Source organism: Balaenoptera physalus (assembly GCF_965194825.1).
Source record: "Balaenoptera physalus genome assembly, chromosome: 14".
Taxonomy (NCBI): domain Eukaryota; kingdom Metazoa; phylum Chordata; class Mammalia; order Artiodactyla; family Balaenopteridae; genus Balaenoptera; species Balaenoptera physalus.
The window spans coordinates 57,926,392-57,943,685 of record NC_138893.1 but is presented as its reverse complement, the minus strand read 5'-3'; the positions used below and the strand labels follow the sequence as shown (position 1 = coordinate 57,943,685).

The following is a 17,294-nucleotide window of genomic DNA, read 5'->3' as shown; positions in this document are numbered from 1 at the left end:
AGAGACTCTTTCTCTTCCTAGGTATGAGTCACGGAAACGGGTATTATTACTATACTGTACTGTCTATTTTTTAAACAAGAAAACTGTAATTTGGGTAAGTAAAATGAGCAGAGTCATATAGATTGTACACACGAGACGCAGACCTAACTCAGGTTTTCTCACCCCTAATTCAGACTCTGCTTTACACCATTCCTTCTCAGAATTGGAGCCTTTAGGGTGTATTTGGTATAGTGCAATGCTTTCGTTATTTAAACCATCAACTTAAAGGAATACTCACCTGGAACTCTAATTGGGTTGATGACTACTAACTAACTGAACTTCTGACAACTAGGTGCTAGTTGTTCAGCTTCCACTGGGAAACTTCCTGCTATCCTGCAAAATTTTCTTCTTCTGCTTCCTTGAAAGAGCATTCGATGCAGCTCAAAGCAGTGCATGTTTGAGTCCAGAGCTCTCTCTATTCTAATGGCACCCTATTCCCCAGACTATGTGCAAAGCACCAATTCCTCTCCCTACCCCACAACTTGCCTCCCCTTCCCCACTTCACTTTCAGACCTGGACATAAGGAAGCAAATGAACGCTTTTTTCATATTTCTTTTTAAGCCTTAAACCAACATTGCACTTCGTAGTTGGGATGAAGGCTCATATTCATGCTATTTGCCAGTCTCTAAAAATGAGTAAAGCCATTTCCACTAGATGGCTGTCTTTACCAAGAACTGTAAGAGCCATGCCAGCTTGTAGCAATTTGCAAATTTTAAAGCCTACCTTTTACAGAGAAGTATATATATATGCAGCCATTTAGTAGACTTACTAATACAAAGCTTTTATCTATGATTCCATTTTTTTTAGGCACCACTTTGGAAAAAGTCAATAAATATTAAAAATGTAATGTGCTTTTAAAAAACAGAGAAATTATTTTTGTTTCTGGTTGAATTTTTTCTCCTTTTAATTGAACCTATAGTATGTATAAATTTAAGGTGTACAACATGTTAATTTGTTATATTTATATATTGTAATATGATTGACATTGTAGCAATAATTAGCACCTCTATCACATTACATAATTATCATTTCTTTTTAGTGGTTGGATCAATTAAGTTCTAGTCTCTTATCAAGTTTGTTGATTATAATACAATATTGTTGTCTATATTCACTAGACTATGCTAATGCACAAATTTCTAGGACTTATTTACTACTCATTGCAAGTTTGTAGCCTTAAACAACATCTGAAAATTTTCTTAAAGAAATAAAGAGTTTTACCCAAAAGAAAGACTGAAAGACATATATAAAAATTATCTCTTTGTAATTGTTGTTCATATTCTCAGATCAAAAAGTATTTGTTGATTATAAAAATTAAGTGTTTGACATTTGGGAGAAAAGATTGGCTACTGCTATTTATAGTTGACATTAGTGTTGCATTTTTTCCCCAGGTGATAAAGATACTTTTAAGTTAAAACATAATCCATTGAGTAGAATTTATCATATGCTACAATTTCTACTCTGATCATCAATGAGATTGTTTCTTCCCCCTCACATGCTTTGTTATTTATTAGTATTTGATAATTTGTTATTTGATTAGTAGAAAAATTGAGCACCTTGAAAACTTCTTATTGAAGTATAACATAACTAAAGAAAAGTGCACAAATTTTAAGCGTACAGCTCGATAAATTTTCACAAAGTGAAATGAATATAAATGTTTTTGTGCAATTGTAGATTTTATCTTTTTAGATTCTATTTTCTATTTGTTTGGTTACACCCAAGTAATCAACACCTAGATCAAGACTTAGAGTACTACAGCCACCCAGAAGCCCATTATTCTCCCCCCTGGTTACCTGCCCAAGATGGTGACCATAACCCTGACTTCTAATGCTATTAGACTTTTGCCTGTTTTTGAAACTTATATGAATCTTCTCAATTCTTTTGCTTTCCATTGTGTTTGTGGGTCTCATCCATGTTGTTTTCACTGTTGTGAAATAGCACAACTTTTTATTCATTCTATTATTAATGGACACATGTGTTTTCTAGTTTGGAACTATCATGAATAGTGCTTCTATGAAGTTCTTAAACCAAAATGCGTATGCATTTCTTGGGGTGGGGATATACCTAGAAGTGAGATTGCTGGGTCATGGGATTTGCATATGTTCAGCTTTGGTAGACATTGCCAGTTTTCTGAAATGTTTGTAACCATCTACACTCTCACCAGCAGGGTATAAGAGTTCCAATGTTCTAGTTCTTCCCCAGCATTTGGTAGTCAGTCCTTTTATATTGTAGCCATTCTGATATGTAAGTAGTGATATCTCATTGTGGTTTTAAATTGCATTTCCTACTGAAATTTTTATATGCTTACGGGTTAAGAACATTACAATCTTTTGTTCATTTTTCTAGAGTTTTTTATATCCTTTTTTTTTAAAATATTAACTTGAGACATCTGTTCTTATAGTAATCTTTTTATTTATTTATTTATTTATTTTTATATTTAGTTTTGGCTGTGTTGGGTCATTTCTGTGCGAGGGCTTTCTCTAGTTGCGGCAAGCGGGGGCCACTCTTCATTGCGGTGCGCGGGCCTCTTCACTATCGCGGCCTCTCTTGTTGCGGAGCACAGGCTCCAGACACGCAGGCTCAATAGTTGTGGCTCACGGGCCCAGCTGCTCCGCGGCATGTGGGATCTTCCCAGACCAGGGCTCGAACCCGTGTCCCCTGCATTAGCAGGCAGATTCTCAACCACTGCGCCACCAGGGAAACCCCCATATCCTTTTTTAAATTAATGTGTAGGAGTTCTTTATATATCTGAGGCTTGTCAAATCGGTGGTCAGATATAAATATATTGTAACCATCTCTTCCCACTCTGGGGCTTGACTTTTTACTCTATAGTGGTATCTTTGATGAACAAAATCCAATTTATCATTTTTTTTAAAGATTTATATTTATTTATTTATTTATCTTTGGCTGCATTGGGTCTTTGTTGGGACGCGCGGGCTTCTCATTGTGGTGGCTTCCCTTGTTGCGGAGCACGGGCTCTAGGCACATGGACTTCAGCAGCTGCAGCACGCAGGCTCAGTAGTTGTGGCTCGCGGGCACTAGAGTGCAGGCTTAGTAGTTGTGGCGCACAGGCTTTGTTGCTCAACAGCATGTGGGATCTTCCCGGACCGGGGATTGAACCCGTGTCCCCTGCATTGGCAGGCGGATTCTTAACCACTGTGCCACCAGGGAAGTCCCTATCATTTTTTTTCTTTATGGTTAGCACATTCTTTGAGTCCTGTTTTTAAAACTCTTTGCCAGTTCCAAATTCATGAATATATTACTCTATGATTTCTTCTTGGAGATTTATTATTTAACCCTTTATATTTAGATATAATCCCCCTGCAATTGCTTTTTGTGTATGGTGTGAGGCAAGGAAAAAACTCATTTTTTCATGCAGATATCAAGTTGTCCCAGCACTATTTATTTAAATGACCATCATTTCACTACTACAGTTTCATCTTTGTCACAAATGAGGTAAATATGTATATAAATATATATATAGGTTTGTTTCTGGACTTTCTCTTCTCTTTCCTTTTTCTATTTTTCTCTCCTTGGGCCCATTATGTTCATTACTGTAACAATATAACAAGTCTTGATATCTGGTAGTGTAAGTCCCTAAGCCTTGTTCTTCAAGGTTCTATTAACTGCTCTTGGTCTTTTGCATTTCCAGATAAATCTTAGAATCAGCTTGTCAATTTCTACAGGGAGAATAAAAACAACAGCTGGGATTGTTATTGGAACTGGATTAAGTCAATAAGTCAATTTGGCGGAAAATTGATAATCTGTGGTGGCTTTATAATGTGTCAATTTAGGTAAGCAAAACTACATGTCCCAGAATTCCCTTCCCTGATTGCTTTTTGGTTAGAGTGAGCCATGGGAGATTTTTTTTGCCTGAGATTTGGAGGGCAGAAGTGACGCAACAGTCATGATTTTCATGTTCAGAATTCCAGAGCAGGCATCGTTAGAGCTCATGAACAGTGCCACTTATCTCTTGGCTCACTTTGCTGGTATAGGAACAGCAGTCAGGCCTACAATTGCTCCAGCTTCCTCTGAATCCTCTTTCAGCTTCTCTGACTCCTTGGTAGTGGGCACCAGTATCTCCTGCAGGACACCCACATCACCAAGATTGGAGGCAGTGAGAGCTGAGCTCACTCATGTGTCCTCATGTGTTCCAGCTTTTCTTTGCTCTACCAACTTTATAACCATCCTCCTTTCTCAGCTGCCTGCCATACAGATTTCAAGCTCCAGCATGAGACACAAAGACAACAGCTTTACAGAGACTCTTTGACCAACTCCTACACTGTGTAAGGTCAAATTCTTATCACAAATCTCATATATATATATATATACATATATTATACATATATATACATGTATGTATATATATTATATGTATATATAATATGTGTGTATTTATTTATTTATCTTGTCTTAGTGATTCTGCTTTTCTGGTTGATCCCTGATTGATACAGCATTTTTACAAACTGGGTCTTCCAATTCATGAACATGATATAGACTTCTATTAATTTGATCATTTTTAATTTCTTTCAGTAATGATTTGTAGTTTTTTGATATGGTGGTTTTGCCCATATTTCATTATATTTATTGCCAGATATCTGATGTGTTTTTTATGCAATTATAGATTTTATCTTTTAAAATTTTATTTGCTATAGTTTGTGACTGGTATATAAAAACACAAATTGACTTTTACATTTTGATCATGTATCCTGCAACCTTGCTTAAATTCAGTTATTTGTTTTAATAGTTCATAAACTCTTTTGGATTTTCTACACACATAACCATATCATCTGAGATTAATGTGTTTCCTTCTTCCTTTTCTTGACTCTTTTGGACTGGCTCAGACCTCCAGTACAACGTTGAGTGATAAAAGGTAAGCTTGTCTCATTGCCCATATCAAGGGGGTGTTTTTAAATACTCTTAAGGATTATGTTTTCTCTAGGTTTTTTTGTAGATATTCTTTTTTTTTTAATATTTACTTATTTATTTGGCTGTGCTGTGTCTTAGTTGCAGCACACAGGATCTTCATTGCTGCATGTGGGATATTTAGTTGTGGCATGCGAGATCTTCTTCCCTGTCCAGGGATCAAACCCAGACCCCCTGTACTGGGAGCACGGAGTTTTAACCACTGGACCACCAGGGAAGTCCCTTAGATATTCTTTATCAGATAAAATAAATTTCTTCTATTCTATTTGCTAAGAGTTTTTTTTTAACTTTTTATTTTATATTGGAGTACAGCTGATTAACAATGTTGTGATAGTTTCAGGTGCACAGCAAAGAAGCTCTATTTGCTAAGCGTTTTTAATCACGAATGATTATTGCATGATCAAATGCTTTTTCTGTATCTACTGACACCATCACGTGAGTTTCCTCTTTTTTCTGTTAATATGGTGAGTTACACTGATTAATTTTCATGTAAAGCCAATTTGGTCATGATATATCATCCTTTTTATATATTGATGGATTCAATGTGCTAATATTTTGTTTAGGATATTTATATATCTGTTCTTGAAAGAGATTGGACTCTAATTTTCATTTCTTAAATGTCCTTTTCAAGCTTCAGTCCAAAAGTTATGCTAGCCTCTTAACATAAGTTAGAAGTGTTCCATCTTTTTCCCTTCTCTGGAGGGGTTGTATAAAATTAATATTTCTTCCTTAAATATTTGGAAGAATCACACATAAGGCCATGTGGGCCTGAAGATTTCTTTATTGGGAACTTTTTAAATTACAGAATCAACTTATTTAGATACGAGACTATACAACATGGGTTGTATATATCATTTATTATATTTTTAATGTCTGTAAGATCTGTAGGAGTTTCTTTTTATTCCTGATATTGAAATTTTGTGCTTTCTCTCTTTTTTTCCTTGACTTATCTTGATAAGTCTGTCAAATTTATTAGTCTGTTCAAAGATCCAATTTTTTGTTCTGTTTGTTTTCTCTATTGTGCATTTGTTATATATTTAATTATTTCTGCTCTTATCTTTATTTACTTTCTACTTTTGTAGATTTATTGATATTTTGCTGTTGTTTTCTAATTTTTCAAGATAAATATTTAGATTCTTTATTTTTAGTCTTCCTTCTTTTCTGATTATACATTTAAAGCTATATATTTCCCTATAAACACAGCATTAGTAGCAGCTATGGGTATTAATATGTTATATTTTCATTATCAGTCAATTCAAAATACTTTCTAGTTTCCATCATGATTTTTCACTTGAGCCATGACTTATTTAAAATTATATTGCTTAATTTCTTTAAAGTTGAGGGTTTGCTAGTTACCAGTTTTTGATTTCTTACTGAATTCACTATGGTCAAAGAACACATTCTGTATTATTGCAAACCTCTGAAATTTTTATGACACATGCTTTATGATCCAGCATATGGTCAATTTTGATAAATGTTCCACATGCATTTGAAATGATGTGTATTATGTTGTTGTGTGTAGTGTTCTATGTATGTCAGTTGTTTTGTTAATCATGTTGTTCAAATCTTTATACTTACTGATATTTTGTCTGCTTGTTCTAACAGGTGTTGAGAGATCCACATTAAAGTGTTTCACTGTGACTGTGGATTTCCCTATTTCGCCTTTTAGTTCTGTCAAATTTTTGCTTCATGTACTTTGAAGCTATCTTATTGAGTGTATATAAATCTAAAATTGTTATATCTTCCTGAAGGATTCACGTCTTTAAAATTATTAAATGTTTCTCTTTACTCCTAGTAATATTTCTTGCTGTAACGTGTTCTTGTCTGATATTGATACAGCTACATCAGTTTTTATTTCATTAATTCTTTTTAATTCTTTTAGATTCACATTTTCTGTGTTCTTATATCAAGGTATGTTTCTTATAAGCAGCATATAATAGGATTCTGTTTTCTAACCAATATGACAATCTTTTCATTGAAATATTTAGTTCATTTACATTTAATGTAACTAAATGTACACTTAATGTAATGTAATGATTAATGCATAATATTATAATATGTTTACTATCTTATTACTTGTTTTACATCTCACCCAGATGGTTTTTATCTTTCATTTCTTATCTTCTTTTGGTTTAGTTAAATAATGCTATATTATTATTATTAAATAATGCTATATTTTCCATCTATTAGTTATTTATACTTTTTAAGCTATTCTTTTAGTGGTTAGCCTAAATACTATAATTTATTACCGTATGTACTAATTTCCTAAGGCTGCCATAACTAAGTACTACAAGCTAGATGGCTTAAAACAACAGAAATGTATTCTGTCATAATTCTGGAGGCTAGAAGTCCAAAACACAAGGTGTCAGAAAGGTTGGTTCTTTCTGAGGGCTCTGAGGGAGAACTATTGCATGCCTCTCTTCTAGATTCTGGTGATAGCCAGCAATCCTTGGCATTCCTTCGTTTGTAGATGCATCATTCCAATCTCTGCCTACATCTTCATATGACATTCTTCCTATGTCTCTGTGTTGTCACATGGCTGTTTTCTTATAAGAACACCATACTGGAGTATGACCTTATCTCTACTTCACTAATAACTCTCCAATGACCCTATTTTCAAATAAGATAACATTCTGAGTATCTGGGGTCAGCATTTCACATATCTTTTTGGAGGAACACAATTTAACCCACCACACAGTCTAAAATTAATTATTACTTTTATTACTTCCCTGACAATGCTGAGACTTTAGAACACTTTAATTCCATTTACCATTTCCTGTCTGCTGTGTTATCGTGGATTTAATTCCACATATTTTAAAATTGCAAAGAACATTACTGTTGTTTTATACACTCAGAATCCATTCATGTTTATCTATATATTTATTCATATATTTAGCTTTTTCACTACCCTTCACTTTTTTTCCACATTTTCTTTTTCTATCTTGGAGCATTTGCTTTCCCTTTTTCTCCTAGTCCACTGGGACTCCAGTTACATATATGTTAGACCTGTTTACTATGTCCTATCTGTCACTGGTGAAATTCTCTTTTTCTTAATCTAGTTCTTCCTTCTTTTTCTCTATTTTCTTGAATATATTTACCATAATTATATTAAAAATTTTACTGATATCTATAATTCTGAATCACCTGTCTGGTTTTTCCCTTATGTTTTTGGTTATTGTGTCCTATTTCTTGGCATGCCTAGTACTCTTTAGTTGACAGTCAGATATTGTGTTGAAAAGTTGTAGAAATTCTGGATGATGAGGGAATCTCTAGAGAGGATTCAACATTTCATCTGCTAGGTAGGTAGAGTTAGGGCTGGTCACCTTAATCCAATCACAGACTGAGCTAACCCAAGGTTATGCTGCAGTTTTACTAAAGCTTTTTCTACCTCTTCATCACTCCCACCCTAGAGCATAGCCTGCAAAGTTCCAACTAAAAGCCTGACTAGTTCCCCAGGGTCCTTCTCCCATGGCTTGTCTTGAACTCTAATCCTTCACTGCTAAGTAGCCTGGGACAGCCAGAAACCCCACTCTGCTTTTCAGAAACTTTCTGCCTCCTATACTTTACAGCTTCAGAATTCAGCAAAATGCTTTAAAAAAAAAAAAACCTGACCAGTTGAGTTCATTTTTCTACCCCTCCAGGCTCTAATTTGTGTTGCTTTAGACCCACAGGATTACCAGATACTCTGTTGGTTTTTCTGCCTTCCAGCAGCTGTCCTTTGCCCAAGACTTTTATTGCATGTTCAGCCACATTCCTTGAGCCCAGAATTGTGAAATACCCTTTGGAAAAACATGTCTGCAGAATGTTAGTTCAGCTCTCCGTGGTTTTCTCCTCTCCAGAATCTTGACCTCTCAAGTTCTAAGTTGTTTATCAGCTTTCCGATACCCATAAAGAGATTTTATTTGTTTTTGCTGTTGTTTTATCCAACTTCTCTCTAGTTATTCTGAAAGGATGCATTTTTCTGACATAAGTTACTCTACCATGCTAAAAGTAGAAATCCCAACCACAGAGTTTTAGAGCTTCCCCTTCAGTGAAGCTATTGATTTTGCTTAAGGAAGTTAGATTGCTGAATAAGAGAGTTTCTCTCTCTTTTTTTTAATCAGGTATATGATGATCTCTAAATACTAACTGTATAGTAATTAGTGTGCCTTTTGACAAAATGTGAATTTAAATTAATTAAGAGAACTTGCCATTGGACTATTTTGTCAAGAAACAAATGAGAAAAATATACACAATAAAAACAAACATGCAATTAATAAAGGACATTGAAAACAAATTTTGTTCACGATTGAAGCAAAAAGAGAATGTGGTAAGGTTTTCATAGGAATAGAAATGCTCTTATTAAGTAAATATATGCTACACTAACCTAATAAAGTAATTTGCAATTTTAAAAGATGGAAGCAAAATGTTAATTTTATTTCATTTATTTCATATTGGTATAGATAAACTAAAATATTTACAAAATAAAAATAGAATCCTTTCAAAAAATGTTATACCTTAGTAAACTATTAGCAGAGCCTTCTTTTTTACCTCATGTGTATAGAATTGAATTGATAATATTAATTTCATGACAAGCTATCATTATCCATTCAAGTTAAGACCCATTAACATTTTAAAAAATGTAATATTTATTGTCTTTTTCCTTTATTTCTGTCCCCAGTCTCCAATTCCATGTTCTTTCTACATCCCATCATAAGGTCTCTTTCTTATGTATTATATAATGTATGTCCTTCCAATCTACCTTTCAATACATGTATTTGTCCTTGAAAATATGTGGTATTATTTTGTGTATTTCTTAATTTACATACGTGAAACTATTCTATCAATTGCATTCTTTTTCAATTTTTGTACAATCTTGTTTATGAGGTCTTATTTATGTTGCTGTATGAAAATCCAGTTCATTTCTTCTGATCATTGCATCATATTCAATCATATGCTTATATATTTTCCTTATCCATTCCTTTATGAAGGACATGTAAGTTGTCTCCAACTCTTGACTACCATAAGCAACTGCAATGAACATCCTGTGCATGTCTACTTGTGCATCAGGTAAAAACTCTTGAGAGGAATTGCTACATCATAGCATATACACATAAACTTTATTAAACATTGACAGACTGTTCTCCAGAATGGCAGCACTATATCATTCAACCATAAATGGTTTCCCAGTATCCTCACCCGCTCCTAATATTATCTAATGATCTAATGAGTATAAGGTAGTCTCTCATCTTAATTCACATTGTAAATATGTCAGTCTTTCCCCCAATTAATCAATAAAAGCAATTCTAGTTAGAATTCCAGAATTTATGAGGTAATCAAACTTTTTCTAATATTTATGTAGAAAAATAAATTCCACAAATAGAAAAGTCAATTTTATAAAAGAAGAGCAAAGAGGAGGAAACCTAACCTACAAGATATGAAAGTATATTACAGAGTTATAATAATAAAAACATATGCTTCTATTGCAGGAGCAGGCAAATAGACCATTGAAACAGAATTGAAATTCAAAAACAAACCAGGGATATATGGGAATTTTTTAAATAATAAGAACAGCAACAATAATAATGTGGAAGACAATATTGTCACAATTCTTCCTTTCTTTTTGGCCCCTGCCATAGTTTCACTATGGACAGATATCCTTACCCCACTGTTTTGGGGCTTGGCCATAGGACTTGCTTTGGTCAATGGAATGTGAGTGAATGTGACATGAGCAGAGGCTTTACATGTGTTTCATGGCTTGTCTTCTCTTGCATATCTGCCACCTGCCATGAAACACACACACACACACACACACACACACACACACACACACGATACACATATCACAGAAAGAGGTAATACAAATAGTAATAGCCAATACTTACTGTAGACTTTTTATCCCAGGTACTATCCTAAGTACTTTAGTTGTAATAACACAATTAATCTGCCCAGTCACCTCATGGGGTAAGTAATGTTATTATCATCATTTTACAGATGAGGCAACTGAAACATAGAACTTGCACAAGATTATAGAATGAAATAGGAATTCTAGGTAATACCATAATACAATGGGAAAAATGGATTATTTAATGAATGCTATAGGGAAAATAGTTTATCCTACTAATTTTGATAATAATTTCACATCATTTTTTTGTTTTGTTTTTTTTTTTGGCTGCATTGGGTCTTCGTTGCTGCGTGCAGGCTTTCTCTAGTTGCAACGAGCAGGGGCTGCTCTTCACTGCGGTGCACAGACTTCTCATTGCGGTGGCTTCTCTTGTTGCAGCACGCAGGCTCCAGGACGTGCGGGCTTCAGTAGTTGTGGCACGCGGGCTCAGTAGTTGTGGCTCATGGGCTCTAGAGCGCAGGCTCAGTAGTTGTGCACGGGCTTAGTTGCTCCGTGGCATGTGAGATCTTCCCGGACCAGAGCTCGAACCCATGTCTCCTGCATTGGCAGGCAGACTCTTAACCACTGTGCCACCAGGGAAACCCCCACGTCAATTTTTAAAAAGGTAAATTTGATATGGATCAAAGGCCTAAGTGTGAAATGCTAAGAGAATGAAGGAGTATATCTCTATGATCTTTGAGAATGGAAAAACTTGTTTAAAAAGACCCAAAAAGCACAAATCTTAAGGTACAAATTAAAGGATCTGACTACATTAAATTAAAGGATTTTTTTTTTCAACAAAGAAAACCATAGAAAAAGTTAAACAGCCAGGGATTGCATTTGCAGAAGATATTTGTAATGTCGACAACAACAGGTTTTTATCAACTAGGCCAGTGGTCAGCAAGCTTTTCCTGTGAAAAGCCAGATACTCAATATTATAGACTTTGGGAACCAGACTGTCTGTTGCAACTACTCAATTCTGCTGTTATAGCACAAAAGCAACCGTGGACAAGACATAAATGAGTGGGCATGACTGTGCCCCAATAAAAACTGAACAAGTCCCATATGTTATCAACAGTGCAAGAGGGTTCTGGTTTCTCCATATCATCCCCACGTCTGACTTCCTATTTTTGTCATTCTGATGGATATAAAGTGGTAAGTCTTTGTTGTTTTAAATTTTCTAGTAACCGCATTTAAAAAGTAAAAAGGAACAGGGGAAATTAATTTTAATAATAGATGTTCTTTAACGTAATATATCCAAAATATTTTCATTTTAACACGTAATATTAATGAGATATATTTATGTATGTGTATTCTAGGCTCACGGCACAGAACTAGCTAGGGCAACCTTAGAAGAAACTCATTGGAAAGTCAGAACTTCTGTTACCCTGGATCCCTGCATGACCATGTGGGAAAAAACCTTCCCTCCCCACAGCCCAATCACATAGACTTTATGGTGTAAGAAATAAATTTCTATTGTATTAAGCCACCGAAATTTTGGTAGTTTAGTATTACCTTAATTAATACAGAAATTAGAACTGTGATGTTGAGTGTTGTAAAAGAAAATCTAAATTGTGTGGCATTGGCTTAATGGTGGATAGGCAGTGAGGAAAATATTATGATTTGGGGGGGTAGTGTTGGAAATGGATATAGAGACCCATATATGCAATGACAAAATATATGGTAAACTGTTGTCAGAGATAACTTGAAAGACAGACCAGGTATTTACCAGGTCCATAGCTTAGGGGAAGACATTGGGGAAACAAAAATTAACTGTGTGTTATGGTTGTTACTGATTGTATTTAGCGAGATATTAGAAAACAAGATAATCTCAGGTAAGAATTAGCTAATTTCAAGCAGAAATGAAAGGGAATAAAGAGTATCCAGAACGTGGGGCCTAGGAGGGTCACAAAAGCTAAACAGAAGGAAATAGCATTGAGAAAACTCTTGTGCAACCAAGGACCATTAAGACTTCGCCAGGTAGCAAAGAATAAATTAAGAGGTTGGCCCTCCTTCTCAAGCCTTATGGCCTTAATGTAGCTATCATTATAGTAAGAGAAAGAAGCGTGGCATCAAGGAAGCAAAAATTAAATTAGGGTTGAGAATTGTGTCTGTGAAAGAATTTAACTGTGGTTACAGGCACCAGGAATTGACTAGAAGCAAACTGATCAGAGACCTAATAAGTTTTTGAAGGAATTATCTGGCCAAAACCAAAAACAGAGTCTACTAAAGAAGCATTGACTCTTCTGGTCTTCAAAATTCAGGTCTTCAAATCTGCATAGCTGCAAGCAGAGTGAGAAAACTCTGCAGTCCCCAAGAAGGGTTTACTCCTCAGCTACCTCTTCAGCTGTGGCCAGGAAGGAAAATGGACAAGGAAGAATATCCAGGAGGGTTAACTCAAGGACCATGAGAAACAATAGACAAGGGAACTCCTCAACAGGAACAGGATCAGTATCTAATCAAAAATTACCCCACACCCGAGGGTAGGAGGTATTCACAATGCAAGTCCCAGAGGATTTCATAACTACTATGAACCCCTGACTGCTGTCTCCCATCTTTTCCTTTTCCAAATAAGAATTTTTAATTGTAGCTATTCTAGCCCCGTCCCATTAATATATTTCGTGTGTGGGAGTAGGGATGAGAAGAGGTACAAATAACTTATCTCTTTAGTTCATAGGTGGCTTGACCACTTATGATGGAAAGAATTGCATATCACCAGGAAATTCTGGAACTTGAGTTGCATGCAGTGACTGAATGAGAGTTTGGGTAGTCTCTCTTAAGATGTGGTGTAAACTATGTGGGAAGAAGAATGAAGCAGATATTGGTTGCCAGAAGAGTGAACTATGGCAGAGACTGGCCACCCACTCAACAGACCTAATTCCTTTTTCTCCTGGACCCTCAACTACACCATATTTTCCAGCCTCCCTTTTGGTTAGGAACAACTGTGTGACTAAGCCTGTGGAATGTGAGTAGAGTGATATATGCCATTTCCAGGCTTGGCCTGGAAAAATCTCCCATGCAGTCCTCTACTCTCTCTCTCTCTTTCCGCATATGTTGGCTGGCTATCAACATTTAGAACCACGGCAAAAGATGGCAGAGCCTCCACCAGTCTAGGCGCTGAATGACTCTATGGATCATGAACTTCATATGTGCGAGAAATTTCCATTATGTAAAGCCACTGAGATTTTAAGGCTTATCTATTACAGCAGTTAGCTTTATTTGAATTGATATATGAATCTACCTTAACCCATAAATACCTTTTATTTAAACTTTTCTACCTAAAGGGAATATGTACAAAAATTGCTTATGGTAGTGAGAGTTGGAATTAACTTGGGTTTTCATCACTAAAAAAGATGGGGAGGTAAAATGAAGCATCTGGAAGCAATGTACTAGATGAACATACAATAAGATGTATAAATCTGAAAAACATAATATTGGGAAAAACAGCAAGGAGCACAACTATAGACAGCGATAGCACAGTATCATCAATGTAACTGATGGAAAACGGAAAAGAACTACAGCTTAGTACCACCGATATAAATTTAAAACACATAAATATACAAAACAGTATTATATATTTTTCAATAATAGTTCATAATCAAGGAATATACACCAAACATATCAGGGTAGAAGAATGGATCTAGGGATCTGTTGAAAGGGAAAAAAATAAAAAAGAGATTGCTGCCAAAACAGATGGTGATAAAGTGCCACCATCTTAGTCAGCTTGGACTACTGTAACACCATAGAAGGTGTGGCTTTAACAGCAAACTTTTATTTCTCACAGTTCTGGAGAACTTGCTGCTGTATCCTCACGTGGTAGAGAGAGAGATCATCTCTCTTATGTCTCTTCTAAGGGCACTAATCCCATTATGAGGACCCCACTCTCAAGACCTAATTACCTCCCAAAGGCCCCCACATCCAAAACTCCAACAGACTGGAGATTAGGGTTTCAACCTGTGAATTTAGGGGGGGGACACGAACATTCAGTCCATAGCAGCCATGAATTGCAGAATATGATTAACTCAGTTCTCTATACCTATATGTGGTAGATGCTGCAGTTCTCTATACCTATATGTGGTAGATGCTGCAATGTGCCACTCAGATGCCTCTCAAGAAATGGAGGACTCATTCCCCCAGCCACTGGAAGTACTTCAGGAAGATAGCCCTCTGTTCTCAGCCCTCTTTGGGGATTACTTTGCCTAAATAAAACCGGCCCAAGATCATCCCTCCCTAGAAGGCTAGTTCCTATTCCATGACTGGTCAACGTAGGAGGTGTAAGTGTCTGTTCCTCATGCCCAAATTTGGGACAGTTTTAAGGGCCGTCTGAGATCCAGACTTTGTCATCAGGTTAGTTGATTGGAACTGTATCTCAGTTCAACTTCTCCCTCTACCCAGTCCTGCTTCCTTCTCCTCCCTTGCACAAGTATTGATCCCAAGACCATTCCTTAATAAGCATCCTGCACGCTAGTCTCCATCTCAGAGTCAGCTTCCCAAAGAACGCAAGCTGTGACACGAACGTTAATGTGTGTGTGTGTGTCAACTTTTGTTAGCATATTTTTCCTTTTGCTGACTTCTATTTTTCAAACTTTCAACAACAAACATTTTGTGAAAAGAAAAAACAAGTAAATTTTTTTTAAAAAATGAGAATGCATTTCTGTCGGCTTTAGTCATAACAAAACATGCCAAATTTCCTGTGATGAACATAAAATAGCTGAAAGTACCATAGAAACTGAAAAGCCAGAATACTTTCACTATTTATCTAGGGAAATTCAAAGGGCTACAAAAGATGAAGAGTAAATAGGCATATAATCGGTTTCCATTAGGCAGCAAGTTAAATACCAAGGCAAAGCTTTTCCACTAAATCATTTTGCAGTTTCTGTCTCCTTCCCAAGCTCCTACAACATAACCCTTGAGCAGAGGTCAGTTGGTAACCCTTTTCATTCCCTCACAACTCGTACATTTAGTCCATTTGCCCACTTTGCCATGCTCTTGTGAGCTTTCAGTCCTTTGAGCACCTATATTTGACAAGCATTTCTCACAAGTATCAGTGGCCCTGTGTATTCATTTCCTAGAGCTGCTGAACTGAGTACTGCAAACTGAGTGGCCTATAATAACAGAAATTTATTCCCTCAAAATTTGCAAGATGGAAGTCTGAAATCGAGGTGTTGGCAGGGCCATGCTTTCTCTGAAACACTCTATGGAGGATACTTCTTGCGTCCTCTAGCTACTAGTGGTTGCCAGTAATCCTCAAATGACCTTTTTCCATATGTTTCTGTGTCTGTGTGTCTTTGTCTTTTCTTGTAAGGACTCCAGTGATTGTATTTACAGCCCATCCTAATCCAATATGACCTCAACCTAATTACATTAGCGAAGACCCTATTTCCAAATTAGGTCACATTCTGAGGTTCAAACTGGACATGATTTTAGAGGGGACACTATCAACTCAGTACAGTCTGCCATCTGCCTCCCCCAAAACTCGCATCCATCCCATGTGCAAAATACATTCACCCCATCCCAAAGTCCCCCAAAGTCTTAACCCATTGCAGCACTAAATCTAATTCCAAAATATTGTCAACTTAAAAAAAATTCCAAATCTCATCATCTAAATCATCTAAATCAGGTATGGGTGAAACTCTGGGTATGGTCCATCATGGGGTAAAATTCTTCTCTGTCCACAGACCTGTGAAACTAGAAAACAAACTGTCTGCTTCCAAAATACAATGATGGGACAGCCATGGGATAGACATTGCCATTCCTTAACTGGAAAAAAAAAAAAAAAAGTTAGGAGTAAAGAGATTACCTTCCTAAAACAGTTCACCACCCAGAAAGACAAATTCTATTAGGCTTCAAGGCTTAAGAGTAATCCTTTGTGACTTGATGCTCCATCCTCTCAGCCCTCCTAGGTGCCAGCCCCACCCTCTCTGGCCTCTGCCTTCATGGCTCTGCCCTCAAGGGTATTCTTTCTTCATTTCATCCTGTCTCTGTCCCCTTCCATCCGGGCTGGCAGTGTTTTTTTTTTTTTTTTTTTTTTTAAGGTTTCTTTTTTATTAGTTTGCTTCAGAGAACCACTAACATTATAAAAAATATTGCTCAGATAAATTAGACGATGTTTAAAATTATGTTATAATCATCTGTATCAATATTGACTAGATGTACAAATTATACACTTTTCTAGTTTGATATGCTTATCTTTTTATATGATGCTCTCATCAATGAACACTACATGTTCATAAACGATATTACTAAGTTAAGAGATCTATTACAGTTTTTTTGGTGGTGGTGTTTGTTTGTTTGTTTGTTTGCCACACCATATAGCTTGTGGGATCTTAGTTCCCCAACCAGGAATTGAATCTGGGCCCTCCACAGTGAGAGTGTGGCAACTTAACCACCTTACTCTGGCAGTGTTTCTGTTGGTGTAATATTCTCCAGAACCTTGTCAATCTTCTGTGGATGTCAAGAGAATCCACAC

At 36.1% G+C, this 17,294-nt stretch overlaps 1 long non-coding RNA gene across 1 annotated transcript; it reads right to left on the bottom strand.

The window, feature by feature from the left end:
* Positions 1 to 591: 591 nt before the first annotated feature.
* On the bottom strand, positions 592 to 17,034 carry LOC309642533. The gene is made up of 3 exons (XR_014253246.1): positions 14,894 to 17,034; positions 5,346 to 14,861; positions 592 to 5,249 (listed from the first exon to the last, which is right to left on the bottom strand). It is a non-coding gene; the product is annotated as an uncharacterized lncRNA (long non-coding RNA).
* Between the last annotated feature and the right edge of the window lie 260 nt (positions 17,035 to 17,294).